Source organism: Armigeres subalbatus, chromosome 3 (genome assembly GCF_024139115.2).
Source record: "Armigeres subalbatus isolate Guangzhou_Male chromosome 3, GZ_Asu_2, whole genome shotgun sequence".
NCBI classification, from domain to species: domain Eukaryota; kingdom Metazoa; phylum Arthropoda; class Insecta; order Diptera; family Culicidae; genus Armigeres; species Armigeres subalbatus.
Window position 1 is genome coordinate 199535824 of NC_085141.1, and position 18997 is coordinate 199554820.

General features: G+C 40.3%; 1 protein-coding gene and 1 pseudogene across 4 annotated transcripts in view; one reads left to right on the forward strand and one right to left on the reverse strand.

Annotated features, from left to right (window-relative positions):
- Positions 1 to 18997, reverse strand: part of LOC134225992 (unconventional myosin-XVIIIa) — a 543965-nt gene that overhangs the window by 87222 nt on the left and 437746 nt on the right. The window lies entirely within an intron of this gene.
- On the forward strand, positions 13046 to 13744 carry LOC134225297 (uncharacterized; annotated as a pseudogene).

Genomic DNA, 18997 nt, shown 5'->3' on the forward strand with positions numbered 1-18997 from the left:
ATAAAACGGGCGCTCAATGGACAATCGGGTCATTCACAACTCGGACGACACACGCAACGCACGGAACCCTTCCTTGCCTTGGCAGAATCAAAGAACCACGTGACCACCAGCAAGCGTTCCCGAAACCTAAACTCACGAGCAGCGACACGGCTAGCACCCTAGCAACCACCCACACCTAGGCATTCCGCCCACGAACACCGAAGCGGTTGTGCGCGGGAAGCTATTCGTCTATCACGGGTGTTGTTGCCATAGCAACCGCCCTCCACGCAAGCAGCGGCGGGCAGACAATCGAACAACGGACCGATCGGATAGTAACAGTCGCTGGAAACGACTTGCAACCATCATCGCAGTATGCGTCGCGACGGCCGCGTGTGATCATCCATCATCGTAACCAGCGCGCGCAAGCGTTGGGCGTTCATCGTGCTTATAGAACCAACTCAGCTACGCAATCAACTAGCGGCTATTTGAAGCGGTACGCGGCAAATTTCCGGAAGCCTGTTCATACATCCAAATATTCTATGGATAATTGATGTTTGGACAGGTTAACGGATTTTATATAGAGGAAGGGATCTACACAGAGGAAGGGATTTACACAGAGGAAGGGGTGTATAAAAAAACATGAGTGAACTTTTCGCTCGCTAAAGAGTTAAATTAATAATTTTCTATAGCTTGCTACAACTGAAGTTGAGTGATCTCCTTCACTAAGCACTATCCGTGCACACATGGAAGACGAGATGATGCAGCCATCCCGAAGTGGGTCGAACCGAACCCCTGGAATCCACGACACGTGTAAGAGTATGTTCATGTTTTTACTGTACTGTACTTTTATCGAACATCTCAGTTACGAAATAAACAGTCAAACGAGATAGACACGTTTTTTCTCTGCGCGTATGATTCTGACCAACAGGTTATGGACCTGTTCGAGAAAGTTTTTTCATAGCGAAAAGTTAGTTTTTCGGTCGTTTTTCGCGATAATCGAGTGGTAAAATGACGGACGGAAGAGTGGTTCACAGCATTTCCAGCCTTCCGGGAATCGCGCCGCTCACAGGACGGGCGAAAGACGAAAGTTGGGCCACGTGGTAGTTTGCGGTGCAAACTTACCTGTAGCTCGAGGACCTGTGGATAAGAAAGTGCATTCTAAGACACGGGATTGACACGGCGTGACTAGTGACACGCACAAACTAGTGAAAACCGAGCTGAATGCCTGCACTTCGATGGACGATTACGTCAACCGGATAGTATCCACTGCACACCAGCTGAACGGAATCATCTTCCCGATATCCCACGAGTGGGTGGGAACGTTGCTGCTGGCGGGACTTCCCGAGGAGTATCGGCCAATGATAGTGGCCCTCGAAAAGGATTCGGCCTTGATGGCAAGTCGCCGAGCAAGCGGTGCCAAAGGAAAATGTAAATATATACTGAAAAGTGAATCAAGATGTGACCCCCCGAATGCCGCAAGCGCCACAAGTACGGCCATATTGCTCGAGAATGTAGGACTTCAAGAAAGGAGGATGCGTTCTGTACCGTGTTGTCGGCATTTTCGTCGACGAAGAAGAAGGACTGGTATGTCGATTCCGGTGCGAGTGAGCACATGACCAGTCCCCGTGAGTTTCTGGAGAATGTGATGCCTTTTAATGAAACCATCGTCGCAGTTAACGGAAACAGTATGAACGTCATTGGAACTGGTTCGGCTGTTTTGAAGCCGGGCTGTCAGGAGAAAAGCATTTCCGTTCACGAAGTATACAAGTGAACCCCGATCTGTCAGTGAACCTTCTTTCCGTAAACCAAATAGTCAGGAAAAGGTACACAGTTGTGTTTACGAATGCCGGGTGCAAAGTAATCAACGAAAGTGGTGATACTGTGGCTACGGGTAAGCATGAAAACGACTTGTTCAAACTGGATCAGCGACAGCAAGATACGGATAGTGCTTTGGTCTGTCCATCTGCGATCAGTCTGAAGACATGGCACCAGAGACTAGGTCATCTGAACTTTAGAAGCATCCGGCAGTTGGCAAATGGTTTGGCACAAGGAATTTCAATCGTTGACACAAACGCGCCGCAGATGTACTCGATGTGGTACACTCTGATATATGCGGGCCCATGGAGGTAAGATCACTCGGAGGTAGTAAATACTACATTGTATTCGTCGACGACAAGTCAAGAAAGATGTGGGTATATTTCCTGAAAACCAAAGCAGAAGGGGAAGTCTTATGAGCTTTTAAAGAGTTCCACGCGTCGGTTGAGCGACAATCTGAACGGAAGATCAAGATACTTCTAAGCGACAACGGAATGTAATACCTTAACAAAGGATTCAAGAATTACCTACGGTATCCAGCACCAACCCTCCTTAGCCGTGCGATAAGACGCGCGGCTACAAAGCAAGACCATGCTGAGGGTGACTGGGTTCGATTCCCGATGCCGGTCTAGGCAATTTTCGGTTTGGAAATTGTCTCGACTTCCCTGGGCATAAAAGTATCATCGTGTTAGCCTCATGATATACGAATGCTAAAATGGTAACTTGGCTTAGAAACCTCGCAGTTAATAACTGTGGAAGTGCTTAATGAACACTAAGCTGCGAGGCGGTAATGTCCCAGTGGGGGATGTAATGCCAATGAAGAAGAAGAAGATCCAGCACCAACGCACGGATGGCGGAGCGCGCCAATCGTTCGATAGTCGAACGAGCTCGATGTCTACTTTTCGAAGCTGGAATGGCGAAGGTATTCTGGGTCGAAGCTGTGCATACCTCCGTTTATCTTCTCAATCGATCAGCAAGGTCACAATGGCACACCAGAAGAGCTATGGACCGGAAGGAAGCCGAATCTTACTCACTTGCGAGTTTTTGGTAACAGAGCGATGATACGAATAGCGAAACAACGGCGGCAGAAATTGGGTGCCAAGTCACGGGAGTGCGTTTTCGTTGGTTACGATGATAACACTAAAGGCTTTCGGCTTTACGACCTGCAATCACGGAAGGTGTTCACCAGTCACGGCACATCGAATCCACCTGATTGTACGAGGCGTCGAAACGTAATCGAATTGGAGTACGAGTTCGTCACTGAAAAATCAGCAGCGAGCGGTGCTCGCGAGCGCTTCTCGGAAAAAGATAACGACGACGATGAAGACGAATTTTACTCGGACTGTGAAAACGACAGCATTGATCTGGAAGAAGACTTTCACGGTTTTAACAACAACAACAACGTGACTTCCGTGCTCCCACCGCGCAAAACTTCACATCCACTTCAGTCACAGGTGTCGAGGCCCAGCGATCGGGAGCACAATTTACCAGGCAAGTATGATGATTTTGTATTATCGATCAGAGGTTTGCCGCATTTAAAATCCTTACAGAAAGCCGACCATGTCACGAGCATTCAACCGGTTCATGATAACGCATCAGTGAGTTCCAACAGTCAGGAACAGTTCAGCGGAGTCGCAACCGCGGCGGATACAGCTGCAGCTAGGAGTCTACTAATCGGTAGCGATCCGGCCACGCACCAAGATGCCTTGTCCAGTGAGGAGGCTGATCTCTGATCTCTGGAAGCAGGCGATGTGCGACGAATACGACGCACTGATGATGAACGACACCTGGACGTTGACTGAGCTGCCAAACGGTCAAAGGCCGATCAACTACAAATGGGTTTTTAAAACCAAACATGACGCGGATGGCAAAGTGGGCAGATACAAAGCACACCTAGTCGTGAAAGGGTTTTCGCAGCGAAAGGGGGTGGATTATGACGAGACCTATTCACCCGTGGTATGTCATAGTTCGCTGCGCTACCTTTTTGCCTTGTCAGCCAAGAATGGACTTTCTATCGATCAGATGGACGCGACTACAGCCTTCCTTCAAGGAGAATTGACGGAAGAAATTTATATGGAGCAGCCTCCCTGTTTCGTCAGTTCGGGGTCACAGAAGCTAGTATGTCGCCTTAATAAGGCGCTCTATGGACTTAAGCAGTCTAGTCGCGTCTGGAACGCGAAATTTGACGCTGCGTTGCGCAGCTTCGGATTGACTCGCTCAAAGTATGACCCTTGTATCTATTACCGGATCGATTGAAAACGAATCCTGTTCGTCACGATCTACGTTGATGATGTAATCATCTTTTCTAACGACGAACCGCTCACCAAAGAGATCAAATCGAAACTGAGTGAAAAACATTCCGTAAGAAGCACTTGGGAAAGGCAAGCAGCTGCATTGGTATACGCATCACTCGTGATTAGAGCGCCATTGCACTGGATCAGGAGGCGTACATTGAGTCGTTGCTGGTTCGATTCAATATGCAGAATTCCAAAGCTGTAGCTACCCCAATGAATCCAAGTGTGAAGATGACCAAGGAAATGGCTCCGCAGACCGCGGACGAAGTGGAAAAGATGAAAACGGTACCGTATCAGAAAGCCGTGGGCGGTGTAATGTATCTTGCCCAATGCACGCGTCCTGACATCCTTTTTGGTGTCAACCAACTGAGTCGTTTCAACTCCAATCCAGGGCCTGCACATTGGGACGCTGTAAAACATTTGCTTCGATATCTGAGAGGCACGACGAAACTGAAACTACGTTACAGGAAGCAAGGTGACCCAGAATTGAAAGGCTACTCGAATGATATTTGGGCTTCGGATTTAGATGACCGAAAGTCCACTAGTGGCTATATTTTCATGCTTCAAGGCGGTGCAGTGTCTTGGTGCTGCAAAAAACAACCGACGGTCGCTCTTTCAACTTGCGAAGCAGAATACATGGCCCTATCTGCTACGGTTCAGGAAGCAATGTGGTGGCGTGGTTTGATGTCACAATTCGGAATGAAGCAGCCTGTCGAACTTCGCTGCGACAACCAGAGCGCAATCTGTGTGGCCAAAAATGGAGGATACACGTCACGCACAAAACATATTGACATTCGTCACCACTTCATCCGTGATGCCCTAGATCAGAACGCAGTCAAACTCAACTACGTGAGCACCGATCAACAAGTTTATGATGGGCTATTAACGCATTTGCCCAAAAGTACACGCGGCGCTCCCAAAGGAAACGACGCACCGCGCTTTTTGCTGCCCCTATACTCGATTTTTTATGAGGAGATAACATTGCGGCGTTTCCTAGGGTGCGGTTGTTCCTTTTGAATTGGAAACGCCGCGTGGAATCTTGTGCAAATGCGCTTTTGGAAACATTACAACAGCCGAGCGGTGTATCGTATTGACAGCACCCTACAATAACGAAACCGCTGGAGCGCATCAAGCTGGATAGCAACCAAACGGCAATGGGAATAAACGCATCACCTTAAGGGGGTGTATTGGAGCATAAATAAATAAGCTGTGGTTTATCTGTATCACTATTTGTGCTCACTTTATTAATGTTACTCTATTATTACTAAAGGCCGTTGAGCATGAGAGAGTATGTTTATGTTTTTACTGTACTGTACTTTTATCGAACATCTCAGTTACCAAATAAACAGTCAAACGAGATAGACACGTTTTTTCTTCTCTGCGCGTATGATTCTGACCAACAAAAACTTCATAAAAACTGAGTCCTAAAATGAAAATTATTCTGTGTGTCAGATTTTATTCCGACTTAGAAGTCGAAAGGAATGCCTATTGTTTTATTTGAAATTAAAAAATAGCTGGAAAATGCTTTCTCGAAATGTTCAGTATTGTTTGATGTACAGAATACAGCGGTGTCATATGGTTTCACGGCACCGACACCCATTTTTCACACTTCGATTGTGCGTATGGTGATAGAGTAGCGAAAATCGGCAGTTCATTATCGTTTCTTGATTCGATCCTTCTTTTAGACTTGACAGGACCGATCGGATCAGCTTATGAAAATGTGATTTGATGATCTCTTACTGTTGGGCGAAAAGAAAATGGGGAGTCTTGCTTACATCGGCTTCAGTTGTCTAAAAAAGGGAAGATTAGTTGCGCGCTCGATTATGTAGTTCACTCTGGCGCGTTTCCGGAATTATTAGAATGAACTATTGGCAGTGGCTTGTTTTCTACCCGCCGCTGCCAGCATCCAGGATGAATTTATTTAGGGGTGTTCTGACTTGTCAATATCCCCAACTCAGCCATCTTGGATTTGTGTATGGAATTTATCTGAGAGAATTTATGCTGGTTTGTTTACGTTTTGCACTGAAAATGAACTGGTTATTACCATCTACTAACGAAGTCATATAACCTCCTATACATAAAAAAATCTTGGCCAGCATCCAGGCGCTATCGCATATGCGCAAATAGCCAGCATGAGTTAACCACCAGAAATTTGTATGGCGAAAGAAAAGATACTATTGTCGCCGTAGCACCAACTTAGAATTCGGAAGTCGGGACTTCCGAACCGAACTTTCTTCCGAAGTTTTATCTGTCAAACTAATTGATGCGTTGTTTAGAGCATCTTTAGGCGAATCCAGCGCACTACTTCCGAAGTTGGGAAAGTTACTTGTATCTGAAAAATCGTTCTAACTTTGTTCCGGATAGACAATATAGTTCCGGATATAGCGACGTCAGCGACAATCTTTATCTTGTAACTAAAATATCTTTTCTTTACATCTACGAATGAAGCTAGTGAACGGCCTTGAGATCCTTCATCACTCCTCATATCAGTTCACGGGATATAAACGGTACATTCCGTATCATAGGAATCTTTAAGCCAAATATAGAAGAAAGCGTAAAACTTTGAGACAGTAAGGCCGGTTAATGTCTCTTCATATGCATTTAGTTCTTAAAATTACTTTTCACTAGATCGAAAGTAGTGCTAGCAACAGCTATTGTGATTATGATTGACGATAGCGGAACTAAGTATCCTATAAGAGCCTTACTGGACCAGGCAGCGAATGTTATTTTGCAACGGATATGCTGTTGAGATAATATTGAAAACAAAATTTGATGTAAATTATTATTAAATAAAAATTGATTTCAAAACATGTTTTCAATATGCATTCCTTAGTTATCATAATGATCTGAGCTTCACATCAAATCATGCTGTCGTTAGTTATTAACAAAGTTAAGCAACTTGCAAACAAAATGTGCTGTTGTTGTTATGAATATAATCTATATGTTATGAAGTATAATCTAATCGAATACTTATTTTGATATCATATTTCGAATTTCATGATTTCCTACCTAATAACCCCTACCTAACCTACCTACCTAGGTTGATACGGGTTGATTTCACTGACAGCAAAATTTGTTTTCAGTATGATCCCACAGTGTAAAAAATATGCTCTCATTTCGGCTGTGTTAAGCCTATCACACGGCTCTTACGGAATGAGTTCACAGAAAATTTGATCAAATTACCAAAGTAAATTTGACAACTGATTCAGTATGGGAGAAATGTCATTTTTCCGTAAGGAAAAGTGACAGCTCCATTTACTTTTCCCAGCACGCGTTATTGGCCCTGGCGAAAGCAAGAAAACAAAATGGGGGGTGATGCTTTTTTATTTCACCCGGCAAGAGATATAGGACGTCACTTTTAAAATGCTTATTGGTCGGGTCTTTTTTCCGGTTTTCCGAACAAAAAGGAATTGCCTTCCTACTCACCCGATTTGGATTGAATTTATCATTCGGTATGGTTCATCTTGAAATCAACAGCCATGTCACAATCGCCAAAAATGTGTGAAAAGTATCTGTATAGAAACGTGCGGCCATCGTGATTTTTTTTTTCCAACACAATCGAAGGTGTACAACTCAGGATATAGGGGTCATTTTAATGTGAACAAATTCAGCTTGGTTTATAATAACATGCAATGCATGCTGGTTCTTTAATTTATTCCAAAAAAAAATTAAAAACCTGCCTTGTTGTACGGATAATTTGCAGACACCCTGTACACAGTTGTTGTCGGAAAAGTCTAGAAAGATTATGGTGATTAATACCATCAAAGGTTTGTTTTTCAATAATCGTTTACCACAAGGTACTTCTTCAAGTGCTGCTATATTTGAGCGAGTTATGGATCAAGTTTTGAAAGGCATTGACGGAGTTTATTGCTATAGCGACAATGTTTTTCTAGCTGGTGAGGATTTTGAAAACTGTTTTAAAAACCAACTTAATTCACCGAGTGATACTGCCTTTCTCGCATTTAGCCAAGACACCAACCTTATATGGCGCTTATATAGTTCGATTCCATTTTCTTAATCCAATATTTTGCGCTCGGTAATGGCGTCGTCAGTTCCTCTTAGTTTGACATTCAAGAGATAGGAAACATTGAAACTCATCACGAATGCCTTGATTCAAATGTTTTTGTTGTTGTCAACAAATAAATGTCAATCTCACAGGAGCATTATCGGAAATAATGGTAATGTATTGTATAGGGGTATTTCGGCACACTTTCAAACGACTAGTTTGGTTGAGACTTACTAAGCGAAAGAGACCTGCTCTTCGTTTGTTTATTGTTTTTATGTCCTTCAGAATCGTTTCATTACACGGACAGATAAATCAACCCAAACTTTGAGTTCAATATACGCACTATTGAGAATATCGCAGAAAAAATTTACCCAAAATTGGGTAGTTTTCCCTTTCTTTCCCATGATTGCTATCAAAACTAGAGCAAGATGCAAACACCTCACCGAGGTTGCTCAGCCCAATAACCCAAATTTGAGTAAATTCAATATTCTCTATTTTGGGTTGATTAAGGTCCGCTTTGGATAAATTAAACTCAGCTTTGGGTAAATTGTTTACATGGGATTAAAGGCAAACTACCTAGTGCCAGAAAAGTCATTTTACTCAAATTTGGGTTATTGGTCCAAACCACGGTTTTGAGTGCAAACAACCCACTTTTGGGTAGTTTTGGTTTTCAGTGTACGTTTCATAAGTGGATTGACAGTTCATTACACTTTGAACTGATTATGATCAAGTAAATACACTGAATGTAGTAAATTCAACTACACAATAAACTGATGTAACAATAAATCAAGACAAAATTTTCTAAACGACTTATCTGCTTTTGTAAACAAAGATTCGAACGTCGATTTGACGAATCTGATAGCTCTCCCACGCAAACCAGGTAGCGGAACCCTTCACCTACCTATTGGTGGTGTTGGTTCGCGTGGGAGAGCTATCGGATTCGTCTAATCGTCGTTTGAATCTTTGTTTACAAAAGCAGATAAGTCGTTTTGACAATTTTGTCTTGAAATAAGTTTAAAACTTTATTTATTGCTTCATTTATATTATGTATTTCTTTAAACATTTCAGATTTCACATTTGCATTATTGGGCATAGAACCGATTTGATTAAGCTGACTATTCGTCGAAATGATCGACAGGTACCTATCTAGCTTCAACAAACAGCTTATTCCGGAAGCAAATTGTTTTCTGTCCCCATCGAAATTTCGTGGCCAAATTGAATTATATAGGTGGGGAATTGGACACTTATGCAGGATTTTTTTTAATAAAACTGATTAGTTTTGCGTTTTTTTTTCTTCAATTTATTCATTTGTTAATTTCCTGTTTTTTAGTTTTTAAAAAACTTTTTCATTTTTCAAAGATCAAAAATAGTATTCTGCTCTTATTGAAAAAACGATGGTTAAAATTGCATGACTATTTTTACATTTAAAAAAGTTGGTTTCATGACAAGCAAATGTCCATTTACGGGCTAAGTAGCATTAGTCAATTAAGGTACCCCGGGCAAGTGGGACCTAAAAAACGCTAGTTCGGCAAAATTGTCAACGCATATTTAGAAAACAGGTTTTTTTTCACACCATTAACCACGGATACATCACAGACAAACAGACATAACACATTGAACATTTACTCATCAAATTCATCGTCATTGAAACACTAACGACATCTGTTGATTTCAGTTAGTTGGGTAAATCACGAACCAGATAGCGGTAGTGAGCAAATGTCAAACTCGAACAAATCCGATGCGCGCGCCTCTAGTGTCCGATTGGCCAACTAATGATTATTTGAATTGACCAGTAAATCAGTAAACGATGGAAATTCGACGAGTGTTATGTCTGTTTGTCTGTGGATACATCATTATACGCTTCCATTGTTGAAGTGTAGGGGTGTTGGAAGCCATTTATTCAACAACAACAAATATTGGTAGTGACAGAAATAAATTTACCTTCAGCTAATATTAAATTGTGAATTCTCAATTTCAATGGGAATTTCTTTTGAACTTCTTCGGGGTATATTTAATAAATTTTCTGGATTTGTACTTAGTTTATTTTTTCTGAATTTCGAGAATTTTTTCTGGAGTTCAAAAATAACTCTTATGAAATATCTGTATAATATTCGTAGATTATTTTATGATTTTTCCGAGGATTTTCCACTGAAAATAAGTTTTAAATTTCTACGAGAAATTCTTTTGAATTAAACGAATTTTGATATTTCCTTAGGAAACTCTTCCAAGTTTCCTTAAGAAATTATGTCCATCAAACTATTTAATTTATTACGGGGCACTCAGAATACACTATTAGAGCACTTACCCAAGCTAATTTAGCAAAATGTAGTCATGTAACAACTGTTCTGATGTTGGTTTTTCATTATAGAACCCAAACGAGTCTTATAATGAATATTATGCAACCCATTTGAGTTGCATAATGTTCATTAAAGCACCCATTTCTTTTTTTTTTTTTATTGTCTTTATTAACGAGGTAAAAAAAGAACCACCCATTTCGTTGGTATGGAAAAGCAGGCCGTTTTATCACTCAAAGACGAACTTAAAACCAGATATTAGGATCAGAAATTGCAAAAAAAATCCTTGAAATTCCTTTCCGAGGAAGTCCTTTCCCTGCAAGACGCGGTTTACTCAAATTCGTTCCAAAACTAAAGAGCTGAGCAGAATGGCAAAATGGTAAATGCATCATGAAAGATTCATGATTACCATTGAACAATTGAAAAATGCTCCTTAAAAAAGTGATCATTTTTCCTTAAGTTATCTCACAAATTACCTTGAAATATATTAAATGCTCCGTAAACATTCGAAAAGCGTACCGTAAAAACGAAAAAAAATGTACGGTAAACAATTAAAAATGCTTCTTAAAAAAGCAAAGATTTGCTACGTAATTAATGATAATTGCGCAGTATATTGACAAAAGAATTATTATAAAATAGTTCAAAAGGTACCTTGAAATTGGCTATCATAAATTAGAATCTTATGCACAATTGTATAGCCCCTAGAGTTTATTACTGATTGTTTTGCTTGGTAGCCCTATTCAACCAAAAACTAAGAAAAATGCTCCTTAGGATGAATAAAATGCTCCATAAACAAATAATAAATAATAATAAATGCTCCTTAAACTAAGAAAAATGCTTCCTAAAATAAAGAAATGCTCCTTAAACCAACGAAAAATGTTCCTTAATTTAAGGAAATGCTCCTTAAACGAAAAAAGGGCTCCGTAAAAAAAATGAAATGCTCCATAAACTTATAAAATGTAAATGAGTAAAATTGATTCACAATACAAACTACACGTGCTGTTTAAGTATCCACCGCCACGTTCCTTCAGGTTTATTTTTGTAAGGCGACTATTTAGCTCTTAGTTTTGAAAGTAATTTCACTAGCAGTTTTTTTGTGTGCTTTACAATTTCGAGTTCGGTCTCCAGTAGCCTTGCGAGTAGAGGCGGAGGATTTCTAATCCGGAAATGGCGAGCTCGATTATCCACTCCCTGTGCATAGTGTATCCATTGTATTTGCCACACGCGCCACACGAAATACATACTCATGCAATGACGAGCATAGAAATGCTTCAATTAATAACTGAGGAGATGCTAATCATAGAATACTAAGCTGAAAAACAGGCTCAGATCCAGTAGGAATGTAGAGCCATTAAAGAAGAAGAAGTTCTTCAAGTCGTGTGTGGTTATGCGGGGAAATTAATGAATAAACCGATTAGCATATTAAATGCAATGTGATTTTAATGAAATTCGTGTCGCCAAACATTTTTTATTCGATGTGCAATTGTCTGGGACGTCTGTTTGTCTGTGAGCCAGGTGCTCAATTTCGTAAACAATGCTTTGAACAGCATGTTGGCTAAGATTACATTTTATAAGTTTATGGAGCATTTCATTTTTTTTACGGAGCACTGTTTTTCGTTTAAGGAGCATTTCCTCAAATTAAGGAACATTTTTCGTTGGTTTAAGGAGCATTTCTTTATTTTAGGGAGCATTTTCTTAGGTTGAATTATTTTTTAGGTTGAATAGGGTTACCAAGCAAAACAATCAGCAATAAACTCTAGGGGCTATACAATTATGCATAAGATTCTAATTTATGATAGCCAATTTCAAGGTACCTTTTGAACTATTTTATAATAATCCTTTTGTCAATATACTGCGCAATTATCATTAATTACATAGCAAATCTTTGCTTTTTTAAGGAGCATTTTTAATTGTTTACGGTACATTTTTTTAGTTTTTATGGTACGCTTTTCGAATGTTTACGGAGCATTTTATATATTTCAAGGTAATTTGTTAGATAATTTAAGGAAAAAATGATCACTTTTCAAGGAGCATTTTTCAATTTTTAAGGTCAATTTCATCTGTTTAATTGGACATTTTTTGGGCTGCCGAGCAGAATCGTGCGCTATTGCTAAACTTTTCAACCAAGCGATCTAGGTTACTTGTGATTCCAATCACAAATTACTAGAACTAAGCTGATAAAAAAATAAATTTGCAATGGTGACGCGCCGCCAGAATTGGCCAAAATATGAGCCCTCCTTAGCCGTGCGGTAAGACGCGCGGCTACAAAGCAAGCAAGGGCTGAGGGTGGCTGGGTTCGATTCCCGGTGCTGGTCTAGACAATTTTCGGATTGGAAATCGTCTCGACTTTCCTGGGCATAAAAGTATCAACGTGGTGTTATCCGCATGATATACGAATGCAAAAATGGTAACTTGGCTTAGAAACCTCGCAGTTAATAACTGTGGAAGTGCTTAATGAACACTAACCTGCGAGGTGGCTCTGTCCCAGTGTGGAGATGTAATGCCAAAAAGAAAAAGAAGAAATAGGAGCCCTTTCCAAAGCTGGTAAAGTCACCCTACTCCTAATCTTCAATGTTATTATGTTAAATATTTATTGTGACATCTCATATTATGATCTATTATTTATGAATTTTACTTCAAAAAGCAAAATACTCAAATCTAAGCAACCAGAAGTGAAGAGACATCTGTCTCGGTACAAAATTGTTACTACAGTTTCATAAAGGGTTTCACTTTCAAAATCTTCAAGAAATCATTCTCAAATGGATTTTGCCAAATTTATGAGCCGAACGTGGAAATTGTTCGTAGAGCAGGAAGACATTGGTCCATGGGAGCATCTTTGGCGGAGGGCCAATTTCTTCTTCGATACCGACGAAAATTTCGTCTGGAAACGGTGATTTTGAGTGGCCTCATTATTGTGATGGCTTTCCTGTTGATTTCGCTCTCGTGGATATGCTCCAGACGATATCGCAAAAAGGTTCATAACGCGTGCCGTGATGGGTATTTTAGCATAATTTTAATTTGGTCACTTCATTGTTTCAGAACAATATCGATCTTCAAAAAAATGCGGAAATTATTAGTCATGTGGAAAACAACCGAAAACATCTCAAAGAAGTCGCAAATTTGCTCACGGTAGGTTATGAAGAAAAATAAGGTCTAAAACTTAGTTCATTTATATTTTATTTCAGCATTCAAAGAATATACAATGCTTTGTAAAACATCCTTTGCTGAAATCATCATCACTACATATGAGAGCTATTGAGGGAACAATTGAAATCTGATCGTAAAATTTTATTTCTATACTGCAAATATAGTACAAAATTCTAGCACTCCACTATGAACGAGTGTAAAGGAATACATTAATAACCGTTGTACGTTTTTATTACTAAATTGTTCTTTGTGAATGTCTTTCTTATTAAATTGTCTTATGTAATGCGTTTCTCCTCTCTGTGCAATCCAAATGACACCGAAACTCCTGTAAACTAATTTTTATCTATCAAATATGTAGATAGTAAATTAGTGCGCGATATAGCGTGGTTGTCAAAAATGTGCATCATATACGAATAAAATGAATGAATCGCCCACTTTGAGCGTGCATACAGCGGCACACTAGGAGTTAACCTTCTGAAATCAGTATGGCGTAAGGTATCTAAGGTTCGATTTCTCAAAATTAAGCACCTTCATCGAAAAAATATTTGGTAGGCGTAGTAGCGGATGCCTTCTTACATAACCGGTACCAAATAGTTTTTCGATGAAAAGTTCTAATTTTGAGAAAACCCACGTTAGATGTCTTTCGCCATACACATTTCTGGCGATTAACTCATGCTGGCTATTTGTGCATATACTATAGCGCCTGGATGTAGCAGCGGCGGGTAGAAAATCAGCCATTGATGCTAGTCGATGGCATATCATTTGGAAGAGTACCTTGTAGACCAGGTGCCCGCCATTTCTGAATCACCTTACGCTAAATCACCTTACGATTATGCCCTCACACACCAGTTAAGCAGCCGTACCAGACCAGGGAAATAGAGGGGGATGACGCCTCCTGGACCCTGGTCAAGAACAAGAGGAAACCGAAGACGTCAAGGGCCGAAAAGAAGGCCCAGGCGAATGAGGGTAGCAAGAAGTCTAGGGTAGGCGCCAATCGCTCCAGGGGCGATGCCCTAGTCATCACGGCGGATGAGGCTAAGTACTCGGATGTTTTGAAGGCGATGAGGAGTGACGTCAAGCTCGGTGAACTCGGCGCCGACGTACGTCGAATAAGACGTACCCGGATGGGCGAGATGATACTCGAGCTGAAGCGGGGCGTCTCGCAAAAGGGCGCCGCCTACAAGAAGTTGGCGGAGGAGGTCCTAGGCGAGACGGTCAAGGTGAGGGCACTCACGACGGAGGTGAATCTAAGGGTTAAAGACCTGGACGAGACCACTGCAGTCGAAGAGCTCGTCACGGCACTGCGGCGACAGTGTGAAGTGGAGACGACCACCGCAGCCGTTCGGCTACGGAAAGGTCCGGCAGGGACGCAGGTAGCATTGGTTCGGCTATCTGCAGCGGACGCCTCAAGGTAGTCAAGTTAGGGAGCGTCAAGGTGGGATAGTCGGTATGCCCTGTGCGCATATACGAGCAACCCGAAGTTTGGTTCAAGTGCCTGGAACCGGGGCACAAGCAATGTGACTGCAAAGGCCCTGACAGAAGCAATCTCTGCCGACGCTGCGGATTAGGAGCGAAGCGAAGCCCTATAAACAAACAGTGAATTGCTCACTGTAGAACCATTGCACAATAAATCCATTCTCACTCTTCAACTCAATCCTCAAATTACATTCGCATCATATGCTTGCCATGCACTCCTCAAGTGCAGGTCATTAAATCATTAAATCATTGCACCCTGCCGAGTACATTGTACCCAGCAGAACCGAGCAAACAGAGGATCAAATTACAGACCTCCACTGTTGTCATCGAACAGCGCCTTATGCAGATGTTGCATCTTTTTTACAGCAATTACAACTTATTTACCGATCGCCGCTGATTGGTTAAATCGATGCTTAGCACCTCCTCCACTCAGGAACTATTATGTATGAGTATTTGGATACATTTGTAACGAGACTAGCTGTAAACTGAATATGAAATAAACCGACACTCTTGTCTTGAATCTAAAACGGTACGGACCTTATCAATGCCAATGTCCGAACAACACATGGCTGACCGTGACATAGTCAAAGAGTCAAAATAGTATAAAGTTGAAATTGTTAAGTGTTCACGATGAGAAAAATCGCTAAGTATGGACTAAGTTTCCTAGTGCTAATCAGTGTTGTGTGTGCACTCAAGTTCTTATTCAATGTCATTCATAAGTACATCGAAGAGATCATAGAAGAAAATGAACTAGCGATGAATAGCATCCATTAAAGTAGTGAAGTGAAACAATTAGATTGCATCAAAACTTTGCATCTGGTGAACAAACGTGTGACCCCGGCTAAGTGCCGTAAAACCACCATGGGTGCCGAAAAATCTAAAAGTGAAGAAATAATAATACAACAACAACAACAGCAGCAGGGCCAGCAGCAGCCTTCACCGTCTGGGACCGGATTCGGCCCGACTCACATAATAGCAGCTTGTATGGTTGTGCTGCTAATAGCAATTTTCTTGCGTTTAGTGTGGCGTGTGATAATGCACGAAATTGAAACCCGCCCGCGTCGTGCAGAAAGTTTAGCCAACATCGTCTAAAAATACTCCAAACGTATTTCAATGATTACACTGAACTATTGTGTTGAGCTAAATGTGCGTGAGATATTAGTAGTGCTCAAAATCAATCATGACCAAGAAAATAGAATGGGGAACAGTGCGCGTAACAGGGAGTAAAATCCTGCCCTGTCGGAAGATTTTTTTTTAACATCTAAATGCACCCCGAAGCCACAGTACACATCGAAGCCACAGGAATGACGACTAAACGAAACACTGCAACACCGAGGAAGGACCCGGTTAAAACGAAGTTAACCGCAGAAGCTAAGTTATTTGGTTACGACAAATTGTGAACTATTACATTACAATGCAAATTATTATAAATTATGAAGAATTACACAATCAGCTCTCATTGATCTAATAACAAAGTGACCATAAGTTAAATTTTACTTTGCTCATGTTGCAATTAGAAGAGGATATAGGACAACTAATAAAACTTTCGAATAACCTTAAAAGTCAATTAATACAAACTATAGAAAAGAAACGTTAATTGCAAAATCAAATTATGCTACAGAACTTTTCTCTGACATCGAACGAAGTTTATTAGAATTCGAAGATAAAATACCATTACCAAAATTAAATTTCCTTATCAAATCTTCCAGAGAAGCCAAATTGTCAATAATTACAATAATAAATAATAAACTTAGTTTAATGACAGAGGAAAATCCTATAGTCCCAATCATGGCTCAATTTGACGTAAAAATGGCATCCAGCGTACTAAAGACATACGATGGATCGCCAGAAGATCTAAATGCTTTCACTGACGGAGTAAATTTTTTGTTGGAATTAATGGAAGCGAACCATCATCCTATGCTTCTAAGTTTTATTAAAACACGTCTGACAGGTAAAGCTAGGGTTGGCTTACCTGTTAATATCGTTTCGATACCTGATTTATTAGCAAACATTAAGACTAGATGTGAGGAAAAAGTTAGTGCCGAAAGTGTTATAGCTAAGCTTAAGTCAGCTAAAATGAAAGATAATATCGAAACATTTTGCACAGAGATTGAAAGCTTAACCAGCAAATTGAAGAACATTTACGTGGAACAGCTAATTCCAGATGACGTGGCAGGTAAAATGGCCACTAAAATTGGAGTTGATACACTTATCACCAACACCATCAGTCAAGAAACTAAGATAATACTGAAGGTTGGTAATTTCGCAGACATCAAAGATGCGATTCAAAAGTACAGGAGAACGTGACGCCTAATGCGCACATTTTCCATGTCAAACGTGGTGAAAGTTCAAATCAAAATTTCAGGAACAACCGTTCCAGGGGCCAACATTTTCAAATTATCAACGAAACAACCGTGGAAGACAATACCAAAGCTCTTTTCAGAACAGAACATTTGGTCAAAATCGTGGTCGTGGGGACACAACTTTGGAAATAACAGCAGAGGAAACCAATTTAGAGGTAGAATTCATCAGAGACGTGTTTATCACACTCAATTGGAAAACCAATTGGGCCCTCAACAACATTATCAAGTTGGGGGCCAACTTCCAACTCAGATGCCCAACCAATCTCATCTGCAACATGTACTACAAATGCAGCAACAACCCACAGTTACTTACCAAAACCTGGCACAAGACCAAATGAGGCAATAAAAGAATTTTCAAAATCCAAACCAATTTTTCAAATTTTGTAACTTTAAACTTGAACACTTGCGGCTCACCTTGTACCCTATTAATCGATACAGGTGCAGAGATTTCCTTGTTAAAACTTCCAAAATTAAAACCAAACGAAATTATAATTACAACCGAAAAATGTTCGATTACGGGAATTGACAATAACCCAATCCAAACTCTTGGATCAACTATTGCCAATTTTCAACTTTCAGACAATTCGTCAATAAATCATATGTTTCAAATAGTCGAGGGAACTTTTCCAATCCCTACCGACGGAATTTTAGGTAGAGATTTTCTCTCACAGTACCAATGTATCATCAATTACGATACTTGGACTTTATCGTGTTTAAACAAAGGTCAATTAGTAGAATTAAATATTGAAGATAATCTTGGAGTTGACATTATATTACCTCCAAGATGCGAAACTTTTAGGCAAGTTGGTCTGATCTTAGACGAAGGTGACTATCTTTTCCCTTCCATTGAAATTCAACCAGGAATATTCGGGGCAAACACCATTGTTAATCCTTCGAATTCAGTAGTAAAATTCATAAACACGACTGATAAAGTAGTCAAATTAAACAAAGATTTTTCAAACCATTGTGTACCTCTGGATAATTATAATATTTTCAGTTTTTCGGAAAACCCGACCAATAATAGAACACAACAACTTGCGGAAGAATTAAACCTATCTCATATCGAAACAAAAGCTAAAAACAGATTGATGAACCTTTGCGATAAATACAGTAACTTGTTCGCCTTAAAAACAGATACTTTAACATGTAATAATTTTTACAAGCAACGAATACATTTAAATGACCCAGCTCCTGTTTACATAAAAAATTACAGGACTCCAGAGGCACACGTAAGTGAAATTAATTCTCAAATTAACAAAATGTTAAATGATGGTATAATACAACTTTCAATATCACCGTACAATTTCCCAATTCTTCTAGTTCCGAAGAAGTCGGAATCAGGAGATAAAAAATGGCGTTTAGTTGTCGATTTCAGGCAATTAAACAAGAAAATTATCGCCGATTAATTTCCTCTCCCAAGAATCGACGAAATTTTGGATAATCTGGAAAGAGCAAAGTATTTTTCAACCCTGGATCTAGCTTCAGGTTTCCATCAAATAGAACTCGAAGAAGACTCAAGGAAATTCACTGCCTTCTCCACATCTTCAGGTCATTTTGAATTTAAAAGGTTACCGTTTGGTTTGAATATATCACCAAACAGTTTTCAGAGAATGATGACCATTG